Source organism: Hylobates moloch, unplaced genomic scaffold (assembly GCF_009828535.3).
Source record: "Hylobates moloch isolate HMO894 unplaced genomic scaffold, HMol_V3 SCAFFOLD_4, whole genome shotgun sequence".
Lineage (NCBI taxonomy): Eukaryota > Metazoa > Chordata > Mammalia > Primates > Hylobatidae > Hylobates > Hylobates moloch.
This window is the reverse complement of record NW_026652279.1, coordinates 131,506,221-131,529,545: the sequence shown is the minus strand read 5'-3', so window position 1 is coordinate 131,529,545 and position 23,325 is coordinate 131,506,221.

The window sequence follows — 23,325 nt, the reverse complement described above, 5'->3', positions numbered from 1 at the left end:
ATATACCTATGCTGCTATATTTGCTAATCACCATTTATTTCATTTCATTTAACTCAGGCAAGTAAGTTAGTATGTGGAAATGTCTGGAATAATACCTGTCTTGTAGTATGTCTTCAAAAAACTCACCTTCCTTTTGCATAGTCCCAAAGTCAAGATATTTCATCCTTTCATTAAAGATGGAATGACAATGATTATTTTGAGTATAACAATAGTCTTTAAAAAAAATTCTTTTCATATGCCCAACAATCTGCTTTTAACTTTACAAGTATTTCTCATAACTACTTTGTCAATGTACTATAAAATATATAATACATTTGTATATCTACATAATTATTCAATTAGTAGACAACTCTTTTTAACTACCATATAGCAGACCATTTGTGGGATTATTTGTTCCTGGTCTCTAAGCTTTTATTGTCTACATTGGGAAGATATAACATGTAGAAGATAAATAAAATGCAAAAATTCTCTAAAATATGTAAAGGACATTGTAGAAGCACTGATAAGGGAGTAGTCCATTCTGGGAGAATGAAAATCAGGACTAGTAGCCATATAACCACACAAACAGCTGTTAGAGTCAACTCAAAACATGGCCAATGGTTAATAATAATACAAACATAATTTTAGTACCACAGGTTTTATTCCTATGAATTTTTCATCTTAATGTAGCAGAGTATGATTGACCACATTTCTCATGTGGCATTGTAGCTGTCATAATTTAAATAAAACATCATTAATACAAAGTCCACAGGAAAACACAAGTCTAACTCAGCCCCTTTTATAAGAGAACTAATCCCTTTCACGAGGGCTTCATCTTCATGATCTAACTACCTTCCAAAAGCCCCATCTCCCAATACCAATGTTGAGGACTGGGATACCAACATATGAATTTTGAGAAAACACAAACATTCAGACTATAGCACAGAAAAATTTTAAAGTAATTAAAATTAATTATAATCCTACATTTTCATATACAGATCTGGGACTCAAACAGATCTGTACATGTCCTATCTATAATGAATTTTTAAATGAAGGGAAATATTTAGTAATTAATCAAATTCTGTGCAAGATATGTATATGCTTATTTTCCTTCTATTAGAATCATGTTATTTTGGACTTCCTGGACATCTTGAGTTAGAAGAATGATGTTTTAAATGTGGAGGTTAGCAATTTTGATGTGATCTTTCAAAGTTACCTCTGTAAATATCAAATTTGAGAGATTTAAAAAGGTACATTCTTTGGTAGAACAATAAGGTTATGAAGAATTGAATTCAGAGAACAATCAGTCATCCTTCTCCATTTCTCTATAGTGGTATAACCTGGACTATATTTTCTTACTTTACAGTATAAGAATTAAAGGTGTACATGTTAGTTTTAACAGCATCAATTACATATTAACAATGGAGTACTTTTAAAGGTCCAAGTTCTTGTGTTTCTATGATCTCAACCATTATCAAAGGCATTTTCTCCGGGTGGTCAATATTGTTTGAAGGTAGATGGATTTTATACTTAAGAAATTTGGGTTGTGTGGATGTTGATGAATAATGGTTAGTGAGCTGTCTTTATTCAAATTTTCTAGGGTTCAGTGGAGAATTAAACCTATCCCAGGGTCTACAATCTCAATTACTACCCAAGCAAAGGGATGGCTAACTTTTGAAGAGAAAATTACTCCTTCTGTAATTACCTACTACTTCCAACACTCCTAACATCTGACAGCATAAGTCTTCTAATTTTATAAATGACTGCATTTTAGACAGATTTCAATGCTGGTTGTTTTTTTTTTTTTTTTTTTAAGCTTTTTAAAGTCCTTTGGAAGAGAAAAGTCCTTCCTTCATCCTCTCCAAACTTCCACGTTTCACATCTGTAATCAATGCAGTAATATAAAGTGACAAATTTGGATATCATCTGTGCATTACCAAATTTCACATCAACCATCTAATATCTTATTAACATTGTGGCAAATGCTATGCTAGTTGGCAGAATGGTTTACTTAAGAATTACAGTCTTTAACTTCCTATTAGAGTGGCATTGAATACATATGGCCAAATTTGTCAATTTCCCAGTTATTAGATGAGCACGCTGAGCTATCTCTGTACTATGAAAAGCACACTTACAAAAACATTTGCCTTCTAATGTTGTGATGGTTAATATTGAGTGTTAACTTGATTGGATTAAAACATGCAAAGTATTGTTCCTGAGTGTATCTATGAGGGTGATGCCAAAGGAGATTAACATTTGAGTCAGTGGACTGGGAGAGGCAGGCACACCCTCAATCTGGGCGGGGAACTATCTAAACAGCTGCCAGCATGGCTAGGATAAAGCAGGCAGAAAAACATGGAAAGACAGGATTGGCTAAGTTTGCCAGCCTTCATCTTTCTCTCGTGCTGGATGCTTTCTGCCCTTGAACATCAGACACCAGGTTCTTCAGCTTTTGGACTCTTAGAAGAGTCATTTGTCAGGGGCTCTTGGGCTTTTAGCCACAGGCTAAAGGCTGTGCTGTCGGCTCCCCTACTTTTGAAGTTTTAGGACTTGGACTGATCTACCACTGGCTTCCTTGCAGATGGCCTATTGTGAGACTTTGTATTGTGATGGTGTGAGTCAATTCTCCTTAATAAACTTCCTTTCATATATACATCTATCCTATTAGTCCTGTCCCTATAGAGAACCCTGACTAATACAAACAATGAAAAGTTCATATTTTTTAAGTAGATATGAAACATACATATATATGAACTAGAAATATTTAGAGTATTGAGTGTGTTTAGAAACAATGCATGGTATGATGAATATTTACAGATTTAACTTTATCCACCTATCTATTTTTCTGTTTCCATGGATTGTCCATCTAAATTTAACATATTTACAATTCAATTCAGGTGTAAAGTAGACTACAAAGACAAAATATTTAGGACAATGTAAATAATAAAAAAATGAAGAATTTGACATGGGAAAACAAATAAAATACAGTATGAGGAAAAGGTAAAAATAAAAACCCGCAAATAACAAAGGAACTATAGCTAATGATTTAAGAGTAAGGACTCAACCAATGACTTGGGTTTGAAGCTCACGTCTAAAACTGGATACCTATATGACTTTGAGCAAATTCGGCAGCTATTTCCCCATTTTCTATAGCCCCATAGTTTGTGGTGAGGTTGAAGAGTTAATATATATGCAGACCTCAGAATGACACACATCACAAAATGAAAACAATGTGTTTGTTACTCAATATGCAAATAAAGTGTCAATGATTGCCACTATTCAGCTTAAATGTAACTCGGGTCTTTCTAGTAATAAAAGTACAAAGAGCACAGATTTTTTTACATTTTCCGTTTTTAAAATTTAGTTTTCTCATGTAAGAATTTTTGTAAGAATTTTAAAGCATATAAATGTATGGTCTTGTATACAATTACTATCTATTACCTGTTTGGCATTGTTATTATCATATAATTCTCAGAACAGATACCAACTTGAAATTACCAAAGATTGTTTTATGTTTCTGTTTTTATTTGTTGGCACTTTTTTTTTGCTAATTCATAGGATTAATTTTTGATGTTGCGATTAGGAAAACAGTATTTAAAAATGCCAAGGACATTTCTCCTAAAAACACATAACTGTCCAGGCACGGTGGCTCACGCCTGTAATCCCAGCACTTTGGGAGGCCGAGTCGGGCAGATCACCTGAGGTCGGGAGTTTAGACCAGCCTGACCAATATGGAGAAACCCCATCTCTACTAAAAATACAAAATTTAGCCGGGTGTGGTGGTGCATGCCTGTAATCCCAGCACTCAAAAGGCTGAGACAGGTGAATCGCTTGAACCCAGGAGGCAGTTTGTGGTGAGCTGAGATCGCGCTATGGCACTCCAGCCTGGGCAACAAGAGCAAAACTCTGTCTGGGAAAAAAAATAAAATAAAATAACTGGTATTACATGGAATGGAATTTCCTAAGTATCTTTTGATTAATGTTAAAGTAACAATGTTTAAATCCAACTTAATACATATAATTTGAGAGAAATTCAGTTAATATATGAAGATATATATATATAATGTATGTATATATACATATATACACAGAAACATAGAAGAGAGCTATGGTCTTCAACTATATATATACACATGTATATGTATACATATACACACATGTATACATATACACACATGTATACATGTGTATATATATAGTTCAAGACCATAGCTCTCTTCTGGATAGGTTATATATCTAAATCATGTTACATATAATTTCTCTCAGGAGGTTTCAGACAACAATTGTTTAGCAGACAGTTTAAAACTGAATCACTAATAAGAGTTTACAGTCCTGAAATTGTTTGTTATTCAGTAATTATAGATACGTGTACTTTAGAAAAATTATAATGCAAAGTGGTATGTATGTGAATGCATATGAATGTTGTTCTTTATATTTAAGTCATCTAATGAGGAAACCTGTTGATGTTATGAACCTCATTATCTCCATATAAATGAACTCTAGAAGTAAAACCTTATCTCTACATAGATGTGAATAAAGCCAGTTTTTTCCAAGAAAATGCCATGGTTTGCAACAACGAAAATCAAAACAGAAATTATATTTACCTAAATCTATGTGATATCCTAGAGCCAAGAAAATTTTAGTTTGGACTTTTTCATTGTATTTATTTATTAGTGTTCTATAATAGCTTTACTAGAGAAGACTTTCAATGGTGTACTCTTTCAATGTGAAGTTCAAAAGAAGAATTTCTCAGTTAATTCTACTGATTCTAAGGTGTTCTTACTGAAAATGAATACTATAGTCACTAAAGCACACACCAAAACATCTTACTATTTCAGGAGATTATATTTGAATCACATTTTGGAGTGTATTTTTAAGGATAATTTTGTTTTATATTATTGTAGAATACACCACTATAATCCCTTCTTCAATATTGCAGTTAGCTATTCATTGTATTTTGTGATAACTTAAAATTCATTACTGTAAGAACTTACATACCTATGGAATCAAAGTGATTTCAAATAATAGGCACAGAAATGAAATAGATTGGAGGGAGGTTGGCATGTCTTTCTTTCCCCACGAAGATTCCCATGTGGTTTCTCAGGATCAGAGCTGAAGACCAGTGGTTTTACCATCCCAGAAACTCTAAGTAGTGTTAAAATTCAGGCTGAGATGCATTATTAGTTAGGAGTTTTATTAAATTAGTATAGATTAGGTAGTAACTAGCTTCTGCCCACAGAATCAAAAGCCAATGAAAAAAATCAATAGTTTCAACCACTCTTATTTTTGATGAAATTCTATAAATCGAGTGTGCAGCATAAATAGTTGAGTTGTAGTTCTAAAGCACACTAGATTTTACTATAAAATGATGACATAAAAGTATCTGTGTTCTAAAAATGGCACCACACATAGTAGACTTTCCTTCAAACTGTATGTAAACACTTTTTGAGGGATTGAACTATTTCCCTTTTGAATCAAAAATAGACATGGGCTATGCTTTAAGTTTATCTTTTTGAGAATATAACCATAGAATAAATGTAAATAAGCTGTTTTTTAACGTTTTACCACTATTTTGATATCTAAACATAAGAGTTTAGTATTCATTCCTAAAAGTAAAAGGAATATGATACAGAAGAGAACTTGAAATATACGTATTTTAAATAATTATCAACAGAATATTCTGAAAAAATCACTCCATACCCCTACCTCACGAAATGGTAAACTATAAAGAAACCTATATTACAATTTGGGGAAAGAAAAGTTAGCATAGAGGAAGAGCATAAGTAATAATGAAAAATCAGAAATTGGGTACTTTTGAAAACTTTAGCCAGAAATGATCAGGATACGTTAAGGGATAATGTGGAAACTATTACCTGAAGGTAAAAGTGGAAAGCCTCTATACATTTAGTAAGAATAAACAGCTAAAGAACAAGGCAAGAGTCCCCAGTCTTCTGCTGTGCTCTGGCATGACATTGATATGTGTGGTCCAAAGAATAGAGCCCAGGGATTCTATTTGTAAATATGCAATTGTGCTTATCTATTTTGGTTTACTTTTATATAACCTGTTTGTTATATAAAAGAGACAATTATTTGTCATAGGGAGGCCCATATCTTAAATGAATTAAAAGGAAGAGAGAATTTTAAATTTTATACATGAAAAATAAAATTTCTGAGCCTACAGAATACAATGGTTACTAAAGTCAGGCTTTGCCTAGAGGGGGGAAAAAAAAGTTTACAATTGCAAATACTTTACCTTCATGAGAGAAAATTGGCCAGCCCAGGAATTAGAGAATTTTAACATAACTTACAAAATAGAAGTAAAATTGGATCTGGCATTAAGGGAGCTCTAAAATACAGGAGAGAAAATTGTCAAGGGCTTTCCTGTCTGATTCTGAGGGAAAATGTAACGTTATGGAGATCAGGTGAGATAGTATCACACTTCTCTGATCTACGTTCCGTGTATGTCTAATAATTGATTCATACATTTGGATAATATGCTAGAACCATGTACCTAACTAGTGAATGAGAAAATACTTGGGCCAGTGGGCTGCATGCCTAGTCTACATAAATCTGCAAGCTTTTAGTAAAAGTTCCACATTTCACTTAGTTTCTGTTCAGAATATGAGAGTAAAACTACATCATTAAGGATTTTCTACTGAGCCTAAGATAGCCCAGTGGTTGCCTATGCTTTTCATATGATGTGGGAGTTCTTACTTTTCCCTTACCCTAGGAATAGAAACATTTCTGAGAGGAAAGGTACAAATACAGAGATGAAGAATTCTTAATATGAAGTTCCCAAAAGTGACAAACTTTAAGATTTTTGGGTTACATATTCAGTAAGAGGGGAGGTAAGAAAATACATAAAAGACTTGTAAAATCAATCATATCACCAAGTGATTCAGTGTGGTCAGAGACCAAGTACAGGGGAAAAATGAGATTAAATATTTAAAATAAAAGAGCAGTGAGTATCAAAAGGCCAATGCAAGAAACTGTCATGTAAAACCAAGCCACATACCCATCAACTGAAGGCTATGTAAGTGGCAAAATTTAGGAGAGGAGAAGATTTCAATTTTAGAGAACCATATCAAAAGACTAAATGCTTTTGGCTGTGACTATCCATCTCCCGACAATAATGAAATTAAAACGAGAGATTTAAACAATATTCCTTTTATCTAGCTTAATTTAAAAAATGAAATTAATACCAGTGGTGAAACAACTCAGTAACATGCTCAAGGATCCATCAAGGTCCAAAAGCATTTTTTCCTCCTGTTTGGCTATTCTGAAAGTGTTTCCATGCCATCCAATGACAGCAGGATGACTGGATTCAACAGGCTCTGCGTTTTCATTCAAGGCTGAAAGGAAAGTGATGAACAATTCAAGCAAGTACTTACTGGGCCACTGTGTCTTTGTTCAAACCTTTTTATTTTTTGTTTCCAGAAGCTCCACCAAAAGAGAAAATATCCTTTTGTCTCATTGGATAAGAGCAACAAAGTCTGTTAAAATAAATATCTGGATATGGATAATGCAATGAGCATAATTGGCTTTAATTCACCATAATTTATTCGCTGCAGATAAACATTGTTGTTCCTTAAAAAGTGGAAATTTTTGCTGTGCCTGGTGGCTTATGCCTATAATCCCAGCATTTTGGGAGGCCGAGGCAGTCAGATCACGAGGTCAGGAGATTGAGACCACCCTGTCTAACACGGTGAAATCCCATCTCTACTAAAAATACAAAAATTTAGCCAGGTGTGGTGGTATGCGCCTGTAGTCCCAGCTATTCAGGAGGCTGAGGCAGGAGAATCGCTTGAGCCCGGGAGGCAGAGGTTGCAGTGAGATGAGATTGTGCCACTGCACTCCAGCCTGGGCAACAGAGTGCAACTCTGTCTCAAAAGAAAAAAAGTGGAAATTTTATTAGCCTTGAAGAGAGAACAATTGGCTCTTGGTGGCTCACTAACATATCTGACACAAAAAAACATTCTCTCAAAAAATGCAGACACTGGTGACAAAAAAAAGTGTTTCCCTTGCAATATAAGCAGATTCTTGCACATTGTTAATATTATAATCCCTTCCAGCAGAGGGGAAACCTCTACATAATGAAGCATTTTCTCAGCCCTTATGTGTCACTCATGACCTCTGCTATTGTTCTGAATGAAAAGCTTCTCATGTGTACTTCCATAGCAGTTTATATTTTGCTGTCATAAAACTTTTAATTGATTTGTTGCTTATTTCTTTTTACTATCTACCAAGGTAAATGTGGTAAATATATATATCATATAGATATATTCTGTCAAAATCTGATTACCAAGAAATGACCAGAAACGAGGATACTAACAGTTTCATGGTCCTTAGCTTGAGAACAGTTGAGAGTGATAAGAGATATTGAATCTACTGCAAAAGGCAAAGGAAGATGAAGGTGAGGATTAATAGAAAATATGTACAATCCAAGGAACTGTGTTCACAAAAATACCATATTCCATAGAGCATTGCAGAATTGATGAGTAAACGGGTAGACAAGGAAGAAAGGTGTCTGAAAAAGGTTAAGTGGTAATAGAAATCAAAGTATACGAGGAGGTTCACAGGGTGGAAGCAAGCTCTAGGTTATGTATTAGAAACCATGTGTTTTAGCCTTGGGTTTGATAAATATACATCTTCAGCCATCCGTTTTCGAAATATGGTCCACCAACCTCTAGAGATCCCTGAGAATTTTTCAGGTGTCTGCAAGTCTTATTGGAATAAAAGAAAACTACCAAGAAGTCATTTCCTCGTTTCATTAGCATTTTTAGTCACAATACAAAAGCAATGGGTAAAAAAATGTTACCTTAGCATGAATCAAAAACGTGACACCAAATCACATTCACCATTATTATGTTACTCACCTCTGTATGTCTTAGGTAAAAAACAAACAAAAACCTCTCACATAACACTGTTCTTGATAAAGCAGGAGTAAAAATCATTAATTTCATTAAACTGCTATCATTTTAATATTCCATATGCCACAATTATAAGTATGTATAATGCAATTCTACAAAATACATGCTAGTACCATGGTTTTCTCAAGGAAAATATGTGTGCAATTATTTTGCAATCTGAACCAACTTTTTTTTTCCCATGAAACACTATTTTTACTTGAAAAAGCATTTGACAGCTACGATTATTTTGATGTGGGAATTGATACAGTTTTTCAAAAAGGAATGAAGTGAACAAGAGAGAAAATAAATGACAGCATTTGTTGTCAATGATCATTTTCTTTCAAAATCTTCATAGTTAACCTGTATGTTCAGAAAGTATTACTTTCCTGTCTTTCTCCATTAGTAGAACTTTGGAAAGCTTATTTATACTCACCATTGTAGTTTATCAATACATAAAACTTCCCTGATGAGACTGATGGTGATATTAACAGTTGTGATCCTTAAAACGTGTATTTTATAATAAAATGTGTCAAGTTCTTGTATAATCTGTATTATTCAGTGAACTAACGTTTTCCCTAAAACTAATTTTTTACCCCAAAAATGATGGGTAAGGAAAAGTTCCATTCAAAATGCAAGATAGACCTATGGCTCTTAATATAGCAGTGTAAAGAATATTTTAATAGGGTTTTAGATACCAAATCATAACCAAACTTAAAAAAAATGACCATATGCTGAGTTTTGGCATAGTATTAAAGATAAATATCCACAGTCATCCAAAAAGGATAATGGGATAGCCACAGAGATGCAACACTCCAATCCATCTTCAGGGAAACAAAAAGCAAAACAAAAACCCTGCAGTGAGGAATATATTTAGCTAAGGAGCTTTCAGATGCAGTCCCACTGAGATCCCTGCAGCAATCAGGCTTAGGCCACGCTCGCTGTCAGATGCTCGCAGCTGAGGACTATCAAGTGTGGGCAGTAGAACTGGGCCACTTCTATTTAAGGTGGGATTCCTCAAATGGTCTCAGTTTTCTGTTGCCCCTCATCAGTTTCGCCAAATTTTCTAAAAGTTACACTGATGTCTCGGGCTTTTCCTTCCAGAAATTTCGTCCTTTCTTCTCCCTTATTCAGTGTCAGACCAGGAACAGTCTGAAAGTTCTCTCTGACTAATCTCATACTCTTTCTGGTACATCTTTCAAAGAGGTCTCGTCCAATATATAACTTGTGCTACTAATTCTGTCTTTGTATCTGCTGCTTATCTAGTACACTGTTCAAATGCACTGCCAGTTCCAACTAAATGTGCATGGCAGGTGAATTTTCTTCATGTATGCCAACCAAAACTACATATCACAATAGGATGAATGTAAGCGGGTAAGAAAATCCAGCTGTCTTGTATTAAGCCAGATATTACATGATTTGCAAAAACATAAGCTAACACCACTCTTCACTACTCTTTCGGAAATATTTTTATAATCATGCTAACTATAATAGGTATTTATATTGCTGTTTTAAATTAATATATATTTTGAAATGTTTAAATACATTGTGTATTAGTGTTCCATTTGCCATGAAAGAAAACATATTCATAGATTCCAAGAATTATGGTGCAGACATTTTTAGGGAAGGAGCATTATTCTGCATAGCATACAGTGTAAGGATAAAGAGATTTAAGGAGGTTGTGATCTAACTTGGAAGACTGTCTTCCTAAGAATGGAGAAGAATACAGGACATTACAATTTGTTTTTAGAGTTAATCACTTTTTGTATGGACAGTTGTAAATGTTCAAGCAAAGTAATAACATTATATCATCATCATTTTGGAACTAGAAGACAAGCTTTTAAATCTGTCCATTATATTGTTTTTAATTAATTGTCATATCAATCATTTATCTTCTGAAAAATCATGCCATGCAAAGTGCTGTGTTACTTGAATTGTCTTATTTCCTCCTTTAGAATTAAATAAAAAATTATCCTTTAATTTCAAATACCAAGGAGATTGAACAATCTGTTTCTTTAGATTAGACAATATCTTTCCTGTAACAATGTTTAAATAGATTTTTTCTCATTTTTTATTTCTGTGGGAAAAAAGTTGCCCTGAGGATTGTGTGAGACAGGAGTGACATAAAGAGATAAGAGTGATGAGAAAGCATCATTTGCTAATGGCTAGTTATCAGTCTCCAAAATATCTTGAACTGAGGTTAGGCTGTTGCTTAACTTTATTTCTCCAAGTATGCCTCTAACCATGAATCATTTTCAGTTCGACCTGAAAGTCCATTAAAAATATTACAGTATATGCCCACATGGTATGTTGGAAATAACACTGTAACATGAAGGAGTTTTACTTTAGGTTACAAAACTGTATAGCTCTGTAGCCTCTGTTGAGTTTGTCAAATTTTTTAAGTCTCAGCTTCCCCATGGCAGATGGCAATTGCTTCCCTCTGTTCCTTGAGGATTATTTGAATAAAGAATGTCATTGTTTCTGTGGAAGTGGTTTTTAACATTTAATTTTACCATTAAAATGTTGCAATTTGTCAGGAAGTTTCTATGTATTCGTTTTTTCTATCCTCTCTGTGAATATTATTGCACTAACATCTAAAAGATTTACGTTATTTACTACCCAAGGCAATGGCTGATATTACTTCATTAGGGACTGAGTCAGAATCATAAGTGAATCATTTCTATAAATCAGAGTTGAATAATATTTCAGAGACTCTCAATTACTTGAAAATATACAATAAGTATTTAAAATTTCTCTTTATATGATTATATTCAAGTGTTTTTCCCAAGGCTAAATCAAAATTTTATAGTCAACTGTTGAGAAGATGTTACATGTTATTTTATATAGCACATTTTGTAATAAATTCAATTTAAATGCAATTCATGTAGAGATTTTTGCTAAATATTTTAATTATGAAAGTAACTTCAGTTTATAGTTATAGAATTATAAATGTTCAGGTTATCAGAATATAAATTCTTTTTTAATAGTGATAAACTAACTTTATGAAGTATTTTAAATGTGCATTTAACATATATTACATAAATCACCCCAATAGATTATTTTAGAAAAAGAGTCTTAGTGAAAATAAAGTTATACGTAAAGCTAAACTTCTTAAGAATACACAGTCACCTCTCCTATATAACTCATTGGAAATACAATTTCTAGGAGTCTCAGTTATTAGACTTCTTGCATTTGAGCTTTATCAAGTCCTATATGTTCTCTCCAAATGTATATTTAGAGAGAAAACATTTATAATTTTACTCATGATTATCACCTGCTCTGATGCCTTCATATTTTCATATAAGGCTCTTAGTTTGCTTGTGATTAAACCATGCTTCTTAAAATATTTCTAATTAAGCAATTTCTCCAAATATTTTCTAATTGATAATATTTCAGGCTTATACATTTTTATGTTTACTTTGGGGATCACAAGAAAGCGAATCAACTTTTAATTTGTAGAATGTAACAGGGCATATTCACGTAAGTTTATACATACTTTCCTATATTTAATCATAAAATTCAAAAATATATTAATTTCAATTTCAGTATTCAACCAAAAGATCATTATCTATCCCATATAAGCTACCATCCTTTCCATACTAATTATTACCCAAGGGGTGGCCAAGAGGGGATAATCTCTTTGTGGGGAGGGCCAAATGTATTAACCAAACAGACTTAGGAAGGTACGTGTGTAGTCCAAGACAGGTGAAAAAAAAGAATCAGAAATGTTTTTGAGTTGATGTTTCTTTTCCTGTAGTAAAATATACATAAAATTACCATCTTCACTGTTTTGTGTGTAAAATTCATTGATGTTATATACATTCACATTGTTGTATGGTTACGGGAACTAAACATGTTTATCACCTTTTTATTATCTCAGAATGAAACTCTGTACCCACTAAACAATAACTCTCCGTAATTCCCTAGCCCCCGCCCCACTCAGCACCTGGCCATCATTATTCTACTTTCTGTTTCTATTAATTTGGTTGATTTTTGAAGAGGTCATTTTAATAGGCAAAATCACTTGAAGCTTGAGTATGGAAGGAAGCATGGAATATCTGTCAAACACTTTGAATAACGGTTCACTGCTTCTTAGCATTTTCAACAAAAATGCCCCATTGTCAGGGTGCAGATGTTCTGGAAAGATGAATACATAGCATAGATTACATTCAGGAGCCACAATGATGTGGGAAGAGTAGGCCGATTCGACTGGACTAATAACAGCCATAGTAGCCAGATTTCTAAGATAACTCTCAAGATTTTCCACACTCTTTCCCTTATGTAGAATTCCTCTTATGGTTATGTTATGTTATGTGGCACAGTTAACTTAAAATAGAGAGATTATCCATGTGAGCCTTACCTAGCTACCTGATCCCTTTTGAAGCAGTTTTCTCTAACTTGTGGCTGAAGGGGAAATCAGAGCTTTAACAGCTTGAGGATTCTACCTACTGTTGCTGGCTTGAAGAGAGGAGGGATCCATGAGTCAAGGAATGTGGATGGCCACCAGTAACTGAAAGCAGCCTCAATTCGACAGAAAGCAAGGAAACAGAAAATTCAATTCGACAACCACAAGTAAGGCTTGTATCAAGAATAATATTACTAGAAATAGATTTTCTCCCAGACTGTCTATACAAAATCCCAGACTGTTAAATACCTTGATTTTGACCTTGGAATGCCCTGAGAATCCAGCCTTGTCAAGCCAGACATATAACCTATAGAACTTTGAGCCAATAAATGAGTAATAAGTATAGTTTTTTTGTGGTAATGTATTATACAGCACTAGGAAACAAATACAACAGCATAGACTGATGTATATCAGTGTCAAAAGTGATGAGACAGTGTAATTATGGCTCCAGATGTCAACAGTCTTGACCTTGGCAGTGCAGATATGATAGGCAGCTTGATTCCAGTGAGTGCCTTCAGAGGATGGGCTTTTACTGTGGACATCTATGTGAGTGACACAGACTGACCATTCAGTAACCTCAGACTTCTGAATAGTTCGTGGTCCCAAACAGGGTATATTTAATAAGGCAGTCTGTAGTCTTTCCAGTGGCAAACAAGCTGGCTAGGCCATTGGCAAAAGTTCAAGAATGAGTAAAAATATAACACAGTTTATCTATGGCAATATTGGCCAGAGATATGAAAATGACCTTTGGTTCTAACTAGTGACCAGAATAACCATATCCAGGTTTATTTTTACATAGTTGGCACTAAGATTGAACAATAGTTGAATCACAACAGTCATCATCAGGTTTTAATGTAGCCAAACCAGCGGCCAGATTTTTAGGGTAAGTTGTGTCAGTCAGGGTCGACCTAGAACCAGTGGCTTGGCTTCAGGAAGTGGAATGGAAGGAACATAAAGTTTTTTTCTGAAGGGATAGCTGTACTCTATTATCAATATTGAGATAGCATTAGGACCAGGCCATATGAAATTTCAATTTTTTTGACAAGTGAAGTTTAAAAGTTTTTCATTTAATTTAATTGATACATAATAGTTGTACAGGGTACATGTGATTTTTTGATGCATGCATACAATGTGTAAGGATTAAATGAGGATATTTAGGATATCCATCACCTCAATCATTTATCATTTCTTTGTGTTGTGAACATTCCAAATCTTCCCTTCTTGCTATGTTGAAAACACAATGAATTATTATTAATGATATTTATTCTACTGTGCTATCAAACACTAGAACTTATAACTTCTTTCTTCTAGCTAGCTGTATGTGTGTACCCATTAACCAACCTCTCTTCATCTTCCTCTTCCCAACTTTCCCAGCCTCTGGTAACTGTCATTCTTCTGTCAACCTCCATGAGATCATATTTTTTTTAGCTCCTATGTATGAATGAGAGCATGCAATCATCATCCTTCTGTGCCTGGCCTATTTAGCTTAACGTGATGTCTTCCACTTCTATTCATGTTGCTGCAAATGACAAAATTTCATCCATTTTTATGGCTGAATATTATTCCACCACACACACACACACACACACACACACACACACATTTTCTTTATCCATTCATGCATTGATGGATACTTTGGTTGATGTTATACCTTAGCTATTGTAAATAGTATTGTGATAAACATAAGCAAGGAGATGTCTCATCAATATACTAATTTATTTTTTCTTTTGGATATATACCCAACATGGGATTGCTGGATGACAAGTGAAATTCGTTGGGCTTTTCCCACCTTATTAGCCTTCAGTCGGAGTTGACCCATCTCAAAATAAGAATATCAGCCAGAAAGTCACAAGGTCTTTATAGGTCAAATGTTCAGTTTTAATGAGAGAACAGTAGCAGGACAATAACTGCTTTACACAGGGATTTGTCTGGTAGCTGTGTCAGGAAAGCAATGTGTCCAAAAACCCAAAGGATACCTGTGGAGTAGGTTGCTCACTTTTTCTGGAGGCTCCAAACAGCAATCAGTATAGATAAAAAGGGGCTCAACCCCTCAGGCTGTGGGGCTCCAAAGTTACAGTGAGCCATAATCTGCAGGTAAGCTTCCAACACAGCCCAGGCACAAAAGGAAAAGGCTGATTTCTTTTTCAAAAAACATAATTCTAAATGTATTTATTTGCCACTATTTCAAATGTCACAGAAATCTTATTTTTATACATTTTTTTTAAATTGCTTTATGTATTTTTTGTAATTTCAACTTCTATTTTAGATTTAGGGGGTACATATGCAAGCTTATTACATGAGTATATAGCATGATGCTGAGCCTTGGGGTATGACTGATCCTATCATGCCACTAATGAGCACGGTATCCAATAGCTTTTAAACCCTTGTTCCCCCCACCCACTCTCTAGTAGTGCCCAGTGTCTATTGTTGTCATCTGTATGCCCATGTATACCCAAGGTTTAGCTCCCACTTACAAGTGAGAATATGTGGTATTTGGTTTTCTGTTCCACTTAAGATAGTGGCCTGCAGCTGCAACCTTGTTGCTGCAAAGGACAAAATTTTGTTCTTTCATATGGCTGTGTAGTATTCCATGGTGTATATGTACCACATTTTCTTTATACAATCCACCATTGATGGGTACCTAGGTTGATTACATTTCTTTGCTATTCTAAATAGTGCTGCGATGAACATATAAGTGTATGTGTGTTTTTGGTAGAATGATTTATATTCTTTTGGATATAAGCTCAGTAATGGGATTGCTGGGTCTAGTGGTAGTTATCTTTTAAGTTCTTTGATAAATCTTCAAACTGCTTTCCACAGTGTTTGAACTAATTTACATTCCCACCAACAGTGTTTAAACATTCCAGAAAAAGGCTGGTTTCCAGGTAGCTGATATAAAGGACCAATTAAAATGTCCAAACTAAGTGCATACAATTTCTAATGCACAAACGATTCTATATGATGCTAACTAAACGTTTTGTTTTTAGCAATGGAAGGTCAATGTGACAACAGAAGAATTATGACATATTTCCCCAAAAAAACCATGTATTTGGTGAACAGGACCCTGAATTTCGTCAGTTTATTAAGCACTCCTTTTGGTGGAAATGTGATTATACTGCAATCGGAGCTGAGAGTGAGGCTTCTGACTTGTCAACCAACTGGGCCTCCCTTATATGGTAAAAGCTATGGAGCTCAGAGAGTACAGATTTTTTGCCATGTCTTGAACCTCCAATAGTAGCAAAGGGAGAGATTTAAGTATCCTTAGGGGTGCCCTGCAGATATACATCAAAGGCCTTGTAAAATGAATGTGAATTAGTCTTGGTTCTCAAGTGCCAGTGAAAATTTTTAAGAAGTGCTGGAAATGTCCAGGACAGCATGTTATATGCCATAGATCTCTGCACCAGATAAAGTTGTCAGATTGTCTGGAACAGCTGAGACTACATGAGCCAAAACTGAATTTAGTTGATGATATTTGAGTATAAGTCTCTGGCTCTTGTCAGTTTTTTCACTGGCCATATGGGGATTGATGCATGGAGTAATGTATCTCTTATTACTACTGTTGCCTTTCATTTCGTAATCGGGATTTTGATTTTCCTTTAACCTTCTTAGATTCTATATAGTTTCTGTTGGAGCACATGGGAGAGGACAGTAATCACTTCACTGTTTATTGCATAATTAACATCCACACATAGAGGAGAATATTCTCAAAAGACAACCAATGGACACTGAATTTGTGATAACCCAGATGTTGGAATTAACAGATTAGTAGCTATTATCACTGTACTCAAGGAAAAAAATACTAATAGTCTACAGAAAGATAAGAAATACCAACTGAAAATAAAAACTCAAAAATAATGGAAATTTTACAACTGAAAATCTCAATTTCTGATTTGGCACAATAGCTTCTTAAACCATATGAGTGGAGAGTGTGAGTGTGTGTGTGTGTGTGTGTGTGCACGTTCCTGCAGGAATATAAAGTTTATCCCTTCTTAGCAGGTGCGAGTGTGGAGCAAGCAAGAAGGCAGGGGAGCCTTACCTGTGGGGAATGATCTGGAAGGCTTTTTATCCCTTGGCTTCTTGCTTTCAAAACAGCACTTATTCTGTGTTGTATATCTGATGGTTTCTGTCAGTGCTCAAGCCTAAGGGGGCTCATTTTGCCCTCAGCTCTGTTGATCCCTGCTTTTAACCACTTCTGCACATAGCTCTAGCTCCTCATTAGTCACAGTTCTATTGCCTCTCAGCAGGGGAGTGGGGGAATGGCTATCCCTTTGTCAAGATGACTTCTCTTTATAGTCCTATCCTAAGAAGAGAGTGATATCAAGGTACTGTCCTGGTGGCTTATCTTTATCCTAACTCATATTGCTTAACCTCTAAACCTTCCCTCACAGGCAGGACAGCAGAGAGCCCTGACTTCATTTGAGTTCTGAGGGATGAGAAAGGAGCTGGTTTGGTGTCCAGTCTCCAGGTAAACGTCCTGAGGAAAGACCTATTGTAGCAGACATTTTCTCGGATTTGAGACATAGAGCTGCAGATATCTACAGCAATTTTTACTGCTGGGATTTATTTCAAAACTGACAGGTTTTGCTGATGGATTTGATGTGAAGTGTAAGAATAAACGCAGAGTGAAAAATGACTCCAGAATTTTTAAATCTGCTCTACTGTATAGATGGAGTTGATTTTTAAAAGTTGAGAAATACTATAAGATGATTTTATTTACAGTAAGTTGACTTAGGATTGGAATTATTTTTTTTTCTCCCATAGTCTTCACTTTGTTTTAAAATTTCTCCCTGGCTTTCTTAAGGTATAATTGACAAATAAAAATTGTACATATTAATGGTATATAATATGATGTTTTGATATATGCCAGAATTGAGGTTTTAATATCAGTTTGATAAACTGAGAAAGGCTTCAGAACATTGAGAAAGAAGTGTGATTATAAAGATAAGCTATGGAACCCAACAAGCCAAGAAGGAAGGGAGAATCTGAAAATGTTGAGGAATGATGATGAAATAGAAACAATGGTTTGTAGTTGTGATGGAATTGAAGAACTATATGTCATGACTTGCCAGAAGGAATTATCTAGAATTCAGGAACAGAATACAAGAGGTGTTATTCAGGTGGAATGATTAAAAATGTGACTTGTTGTTTCTCTTATGAAAATGACTAAGTTATTTGTATCCAAGTGTGTTCATTTTTTATTGCTGTACATCACATTATACAAAATTAATAGCTTAAACCACATGTATTAACTGTGTTGCTATAGATCAGGAGTCTAGGCATGACCTACCTGAGTCCTCTCATCAGAATCTCACAGCCTGCACTAAGTGTAGGCAGGGCATTGGTCTCATCTGGAGTTTTCAACACAGGAATATTCCAATTCCAATTTTATTCAGGTTATTGGTAGAATTCAAATCCTTGTGGTTTTATGAGTAAGAGTCCTGGCTTCTTATGGCTGAACCTACAGTTCTCTGTCATGTGGCCCACTCCTTAGGCAGCTCACGACATTGATGTTGGCTTTTTTTTAGAGCCAGCAAGATGATATTTTATAGTAATCTGCTAAAATGGAGTTCTATATAATAAAATATATTCATGCAAATAACATGCCATCACCTTAGCCATATTCAGTCCCTGAGAAGCAAGGTTCCACACACCCTCAAGGAGGAAGATGATGCATTGTGGGTCGTCTTAGGGATTGTTTGATACACAATGTGTTTGGTATTTATTTTTTATTAATGATAGATAAATTGGTGAGAAGATACCTTCAGACAAGTAAGTCTATATTTGCTTTGGATTCAAAAAATAGTATATTCTCTTGTTACTGAAATGTTATATTCCACGTTCACTAACGCTGTTTTGTAACTTTCAACTAATATCTACACAGATTCTCAATCTACTAAATGAATATGATAAATATACAATTACCTGTTATTCTTTTATCGAGAATTTTTGATGCAATAACTATAAACCAATTTGAAATTTTTATCCAGGAAATTTCCAGTAGCTAAGCAATGTGAATGCAAAAAAATTTAAGAGTGAAAAATGGCCATGACCTAAACTTTTATTAGTTATTCTATTTATGGAAACAATCTATAAAGAAATTTCTACTTAATTTGATTTATCATAGATGTTCTTTCTAGTTTTCCAAAAAAATTTGGTAACCTGACCCTATGTACAATGAAAATATATTTAAAATTAATTTCTGTTATATTGAGTTGCTTATCAATAACATACTTTAAAAATACTTGAAAATCTCAAATGTAATTAATGTTGGAATATTTCTAAGTTTTCAGATAGTGTTACTAGAAGTTTCCTTTTAGTTTCCTCTTTACAAAGAAGTCGTTCTCATGGGAGAGAATTTTAAATATTTTCATATAAGTAAATTGTTTTACAGGAGAATTAAAATTTCTGAAATCTATCTAAGGCACATAGTGAATTAAACATTTAGCACTTAGGCTGTATATTTAAATCGTATAGAAAAAAACTGACATTATTCAAGCTACACTGATGACTGCCGTATCATAATGACTAACATGATTTTTTCATAATAACTTTAATAAAGATTGATTTTTCTTATCAACTACCAGTCATTATTCTACACGTATTACATATATTACCTATAATAATTCAATTAATATTTACAGCAACGTTTTCAGTTAAGGTCTGTTATGCCCATTTTATAGATATAGAAACCGAGATTCTGGAAAGTTAAGTATGCAAAAGCTCATACAGTCAAATAACTGGCACAGTCAAAATTTGAATATAGGTAGTCTGACTCTAAGAGCTGCATTCTTAACAATATGCAACACACCACCACCAGATATTTTCAACACTAGTTAGTGTCATTTACTATCATGAGTTAGTATTGAGTGTTGCCAAAAGCTAGTATTAGACCATCAATTAGTGGCCAAATTTTTACTTAATGTAACTATATTATTCCATTATACATATATGCACACATACACCCCATTTTATCTTATTGATACAATGTATTCAAAATCAAGAAAGGTCAAGATTTAAAATTGTCTTTTGTTAAGTGTTTTTACACATAATTTATTATTTTGCATGAAAAAAACTGAGATACCCAAATCCCTCCCAACATTCAAGGCCTAAATAACTCTAATCCTAATTGTGGAAGCTGTTTTTTTTTTTTTTTTTTTTTTTTTTTTTTTTTTTTTGAGGAAGAAGAAGATCTCAGTATGTGCTCCAAGATTCTTGTCTAAAATTAACCACCTAAGCATAGTAAAATATTTACAAAAGACCATATGATATGTAAAAATTTGGGTAAATTATTATTTAGCTTTCACAATTATTAAAATATATTACCTTGAAGTTAAGTAGTTATTAATATGAATTAATCTGGAAACTTGCTGAGAAATGCATCTATAAAAAGCTATAGGATATTTGGAAAATCTGTATAGCTAAAATGATATTGCTTTATTTTTAAAAAGGGAAAGCAGTTGAACACATTGGTACATAGAAGAAGTTAAAGGAATGAATAAAAAAGTACATCTGTACGTATAAATATTTGTGAATAGTAAATAAAATATATGCAGACATATACGTTCTGAAACAAAATTTCCATATGCTCTATGTACTAGAATATTTTTTCTCCAAGAATAATTCAGGATTTATGACAACCCCAAATGTCTCCCAAACTGAAAATTGTAGTACTTTCCATATATATTCAACACCTGTCCAGAGTTCATTAGGTTCATATGACCCAAGAAAGAGGTGAGGCTAATAAAACTGGAAACTCTTTATGTTATAAAAGATGATGACCATGGAAGTAGAAGTGCAGTGTTTCAAACTGACAGGGAAGTGTCAATCTATGCTAATAGTTCCGGATATAGACCTGTCACAGATAAAACTGTGGACTAGAGAGAGTACCTAGCAGTAGTCTTAAAAAAAACTGTGTGGTGTGAAAAGGAATTCCTATTCAATTAAAGTGAAGGATGCCCACTTTTGCCCTTAAATCTTTAAATGAAAGGCAATTATTTGATGTTTTAATAAATACTTCAATGGTTAAATTAACTTCCTTATACTATTATTTATTTGATGCCCATTATATGAGTGTAAATGAATTTGTTACGTGTATTTCAGGTAGAGAGATCTATCAATATATTTTCTGAAGTGAAAACAAATTTACTTTAAAAATAAGTTTGAATACAGATTTTTTTAAAATTCTCTTTTACATCTGTATAGCCAACAGTAAACATATAGAAAAAAATGTTTTGCGCATTTTTATATAGTCACTTGTTATTTTGCTATTTAGTTTTTTTCGGATTTCTATGTATGTTGTACATTAACTCTTTGTCAGATGTATAGTTTGCAAATATTTCCTCTCATCTGTAGATTGTCTTCTCATCCTGTTGTTTCTTTTGCTATGCAGAAGGTTTTCAGTTTGATGTAATCACATTTGTTTACTTTTGCCTTTATTGCTGGTGGGTGCTTTAGTGATCTTATCCAAATAATCCTACCTAGACCAATGTCATGAAGTGTTTTTCCTGTTTTATTTAGTAGTTTCACAGTTTCAGGTCTTACATTTAAGTCTTTAATCAGTTTTGAGTTGATTTTTGTATTTCATGAGAGATAAGGGCCTAATTTCACTCTTCTGCATGTGAATATGCAGTTTTGTCCACACCATTTATTGAAAAGATTGTCTTTTCCTCAATGTATGTTCTTGGTACCTTTGTTGAAAATTAGTTAGCTATAAATGCATGGATTTATAGCCAGGGTCTCTATTCTATTCCATTGTTTGTGTCAGTTTTTATTCTATGGGCATATCGCCTGGTTACAGTGTTTTTGTAGTATATTTTAAAATCAGTTAGTGAGATGCTTCCAACAGTGTTCTTTTTGCTCAAGATTGAATTGGCTATTTGGGGTCTGTTGTCATTACATATGGATTTTAGAACTCTTTTTTCTGTTTATATGAAGAACATTGTTGATATTTTAATAGGGATTGCGTTGAATCTGATCACTTTGTATAGTACGGAGAAAAGGGAACTGTTGGTGGGAATATAAACTTGCACATACTTTATGAAAAACATTATGACAGGTACCTCAATAAATGAAAAGTAGAACTACCATATGATCCTGTAATCCTACAAGATCATATGGTAGTTCTACTATATATGGTGACTTTGATGAAACTGTTGGACAAATCAATTAAATTGTGTTTATATATAAACATTAGCTACTTTTAAACATTAAATGATTAAATATGTGCTTCATTCTGGAGGGTATACATTTCTGTAACTTCTGAAGCTTTTATTTTGTTGTGTTTATTCTTTTCATATATTTCTAATAGGTAAGCTTATATTACCTTCATCCATGAATATAAGTCATATTGGCATATGGCAATATGCCAAAACACAATCTAATTACACAGTTTAGGAACCTAAAAATTGTTATTTTTATGACAATATTATTTATAATTAGCATAGTTTTGTGTCTCATATATATCCAAAGAGATAGCTTCACTTTCCTGTATATCGTAGGTCTATTCCAAGTAGTCAAAATAGAGAACCAACCTAAGTGTTCATCAATAAATGAATTAATAAGGAAAATGTGGTATATAGACACAATGGAATACAATTAACTCATAACAAAGAAGAAAATCCTGTCATTTACTACAACATGGATGAATCTAGAAGACATTATGTTAGGTGAAATAATGCACACAGAAAAAGACAAATACTGCATAATCACACTGATATGTGTAATCTAAAATAATTTCATATAATGGAAGTAGAGAGTATAATAATGGTTATCAGAAGCTGGAGTGTTTTGCGAGGAGGAGGACATGAAATATTTTGGTCAAAGAATATTTAATTATAATTAGATAAGAGGAATAAATTTATATGTCTTAAGAAAGCATACCATCTCTTTTTTTTCCTCCTGAGACAGAATCTTGTTCTGTTGCCCAGGCTGGGGTGCAATGGGAAGATCACAGTTCACTTCCTGGGCTCACATGATCTTCCTGCCTCAGCCCTCAAAGCAGCAGGGACCACAGTTACACACCACCACAGCAAGCTA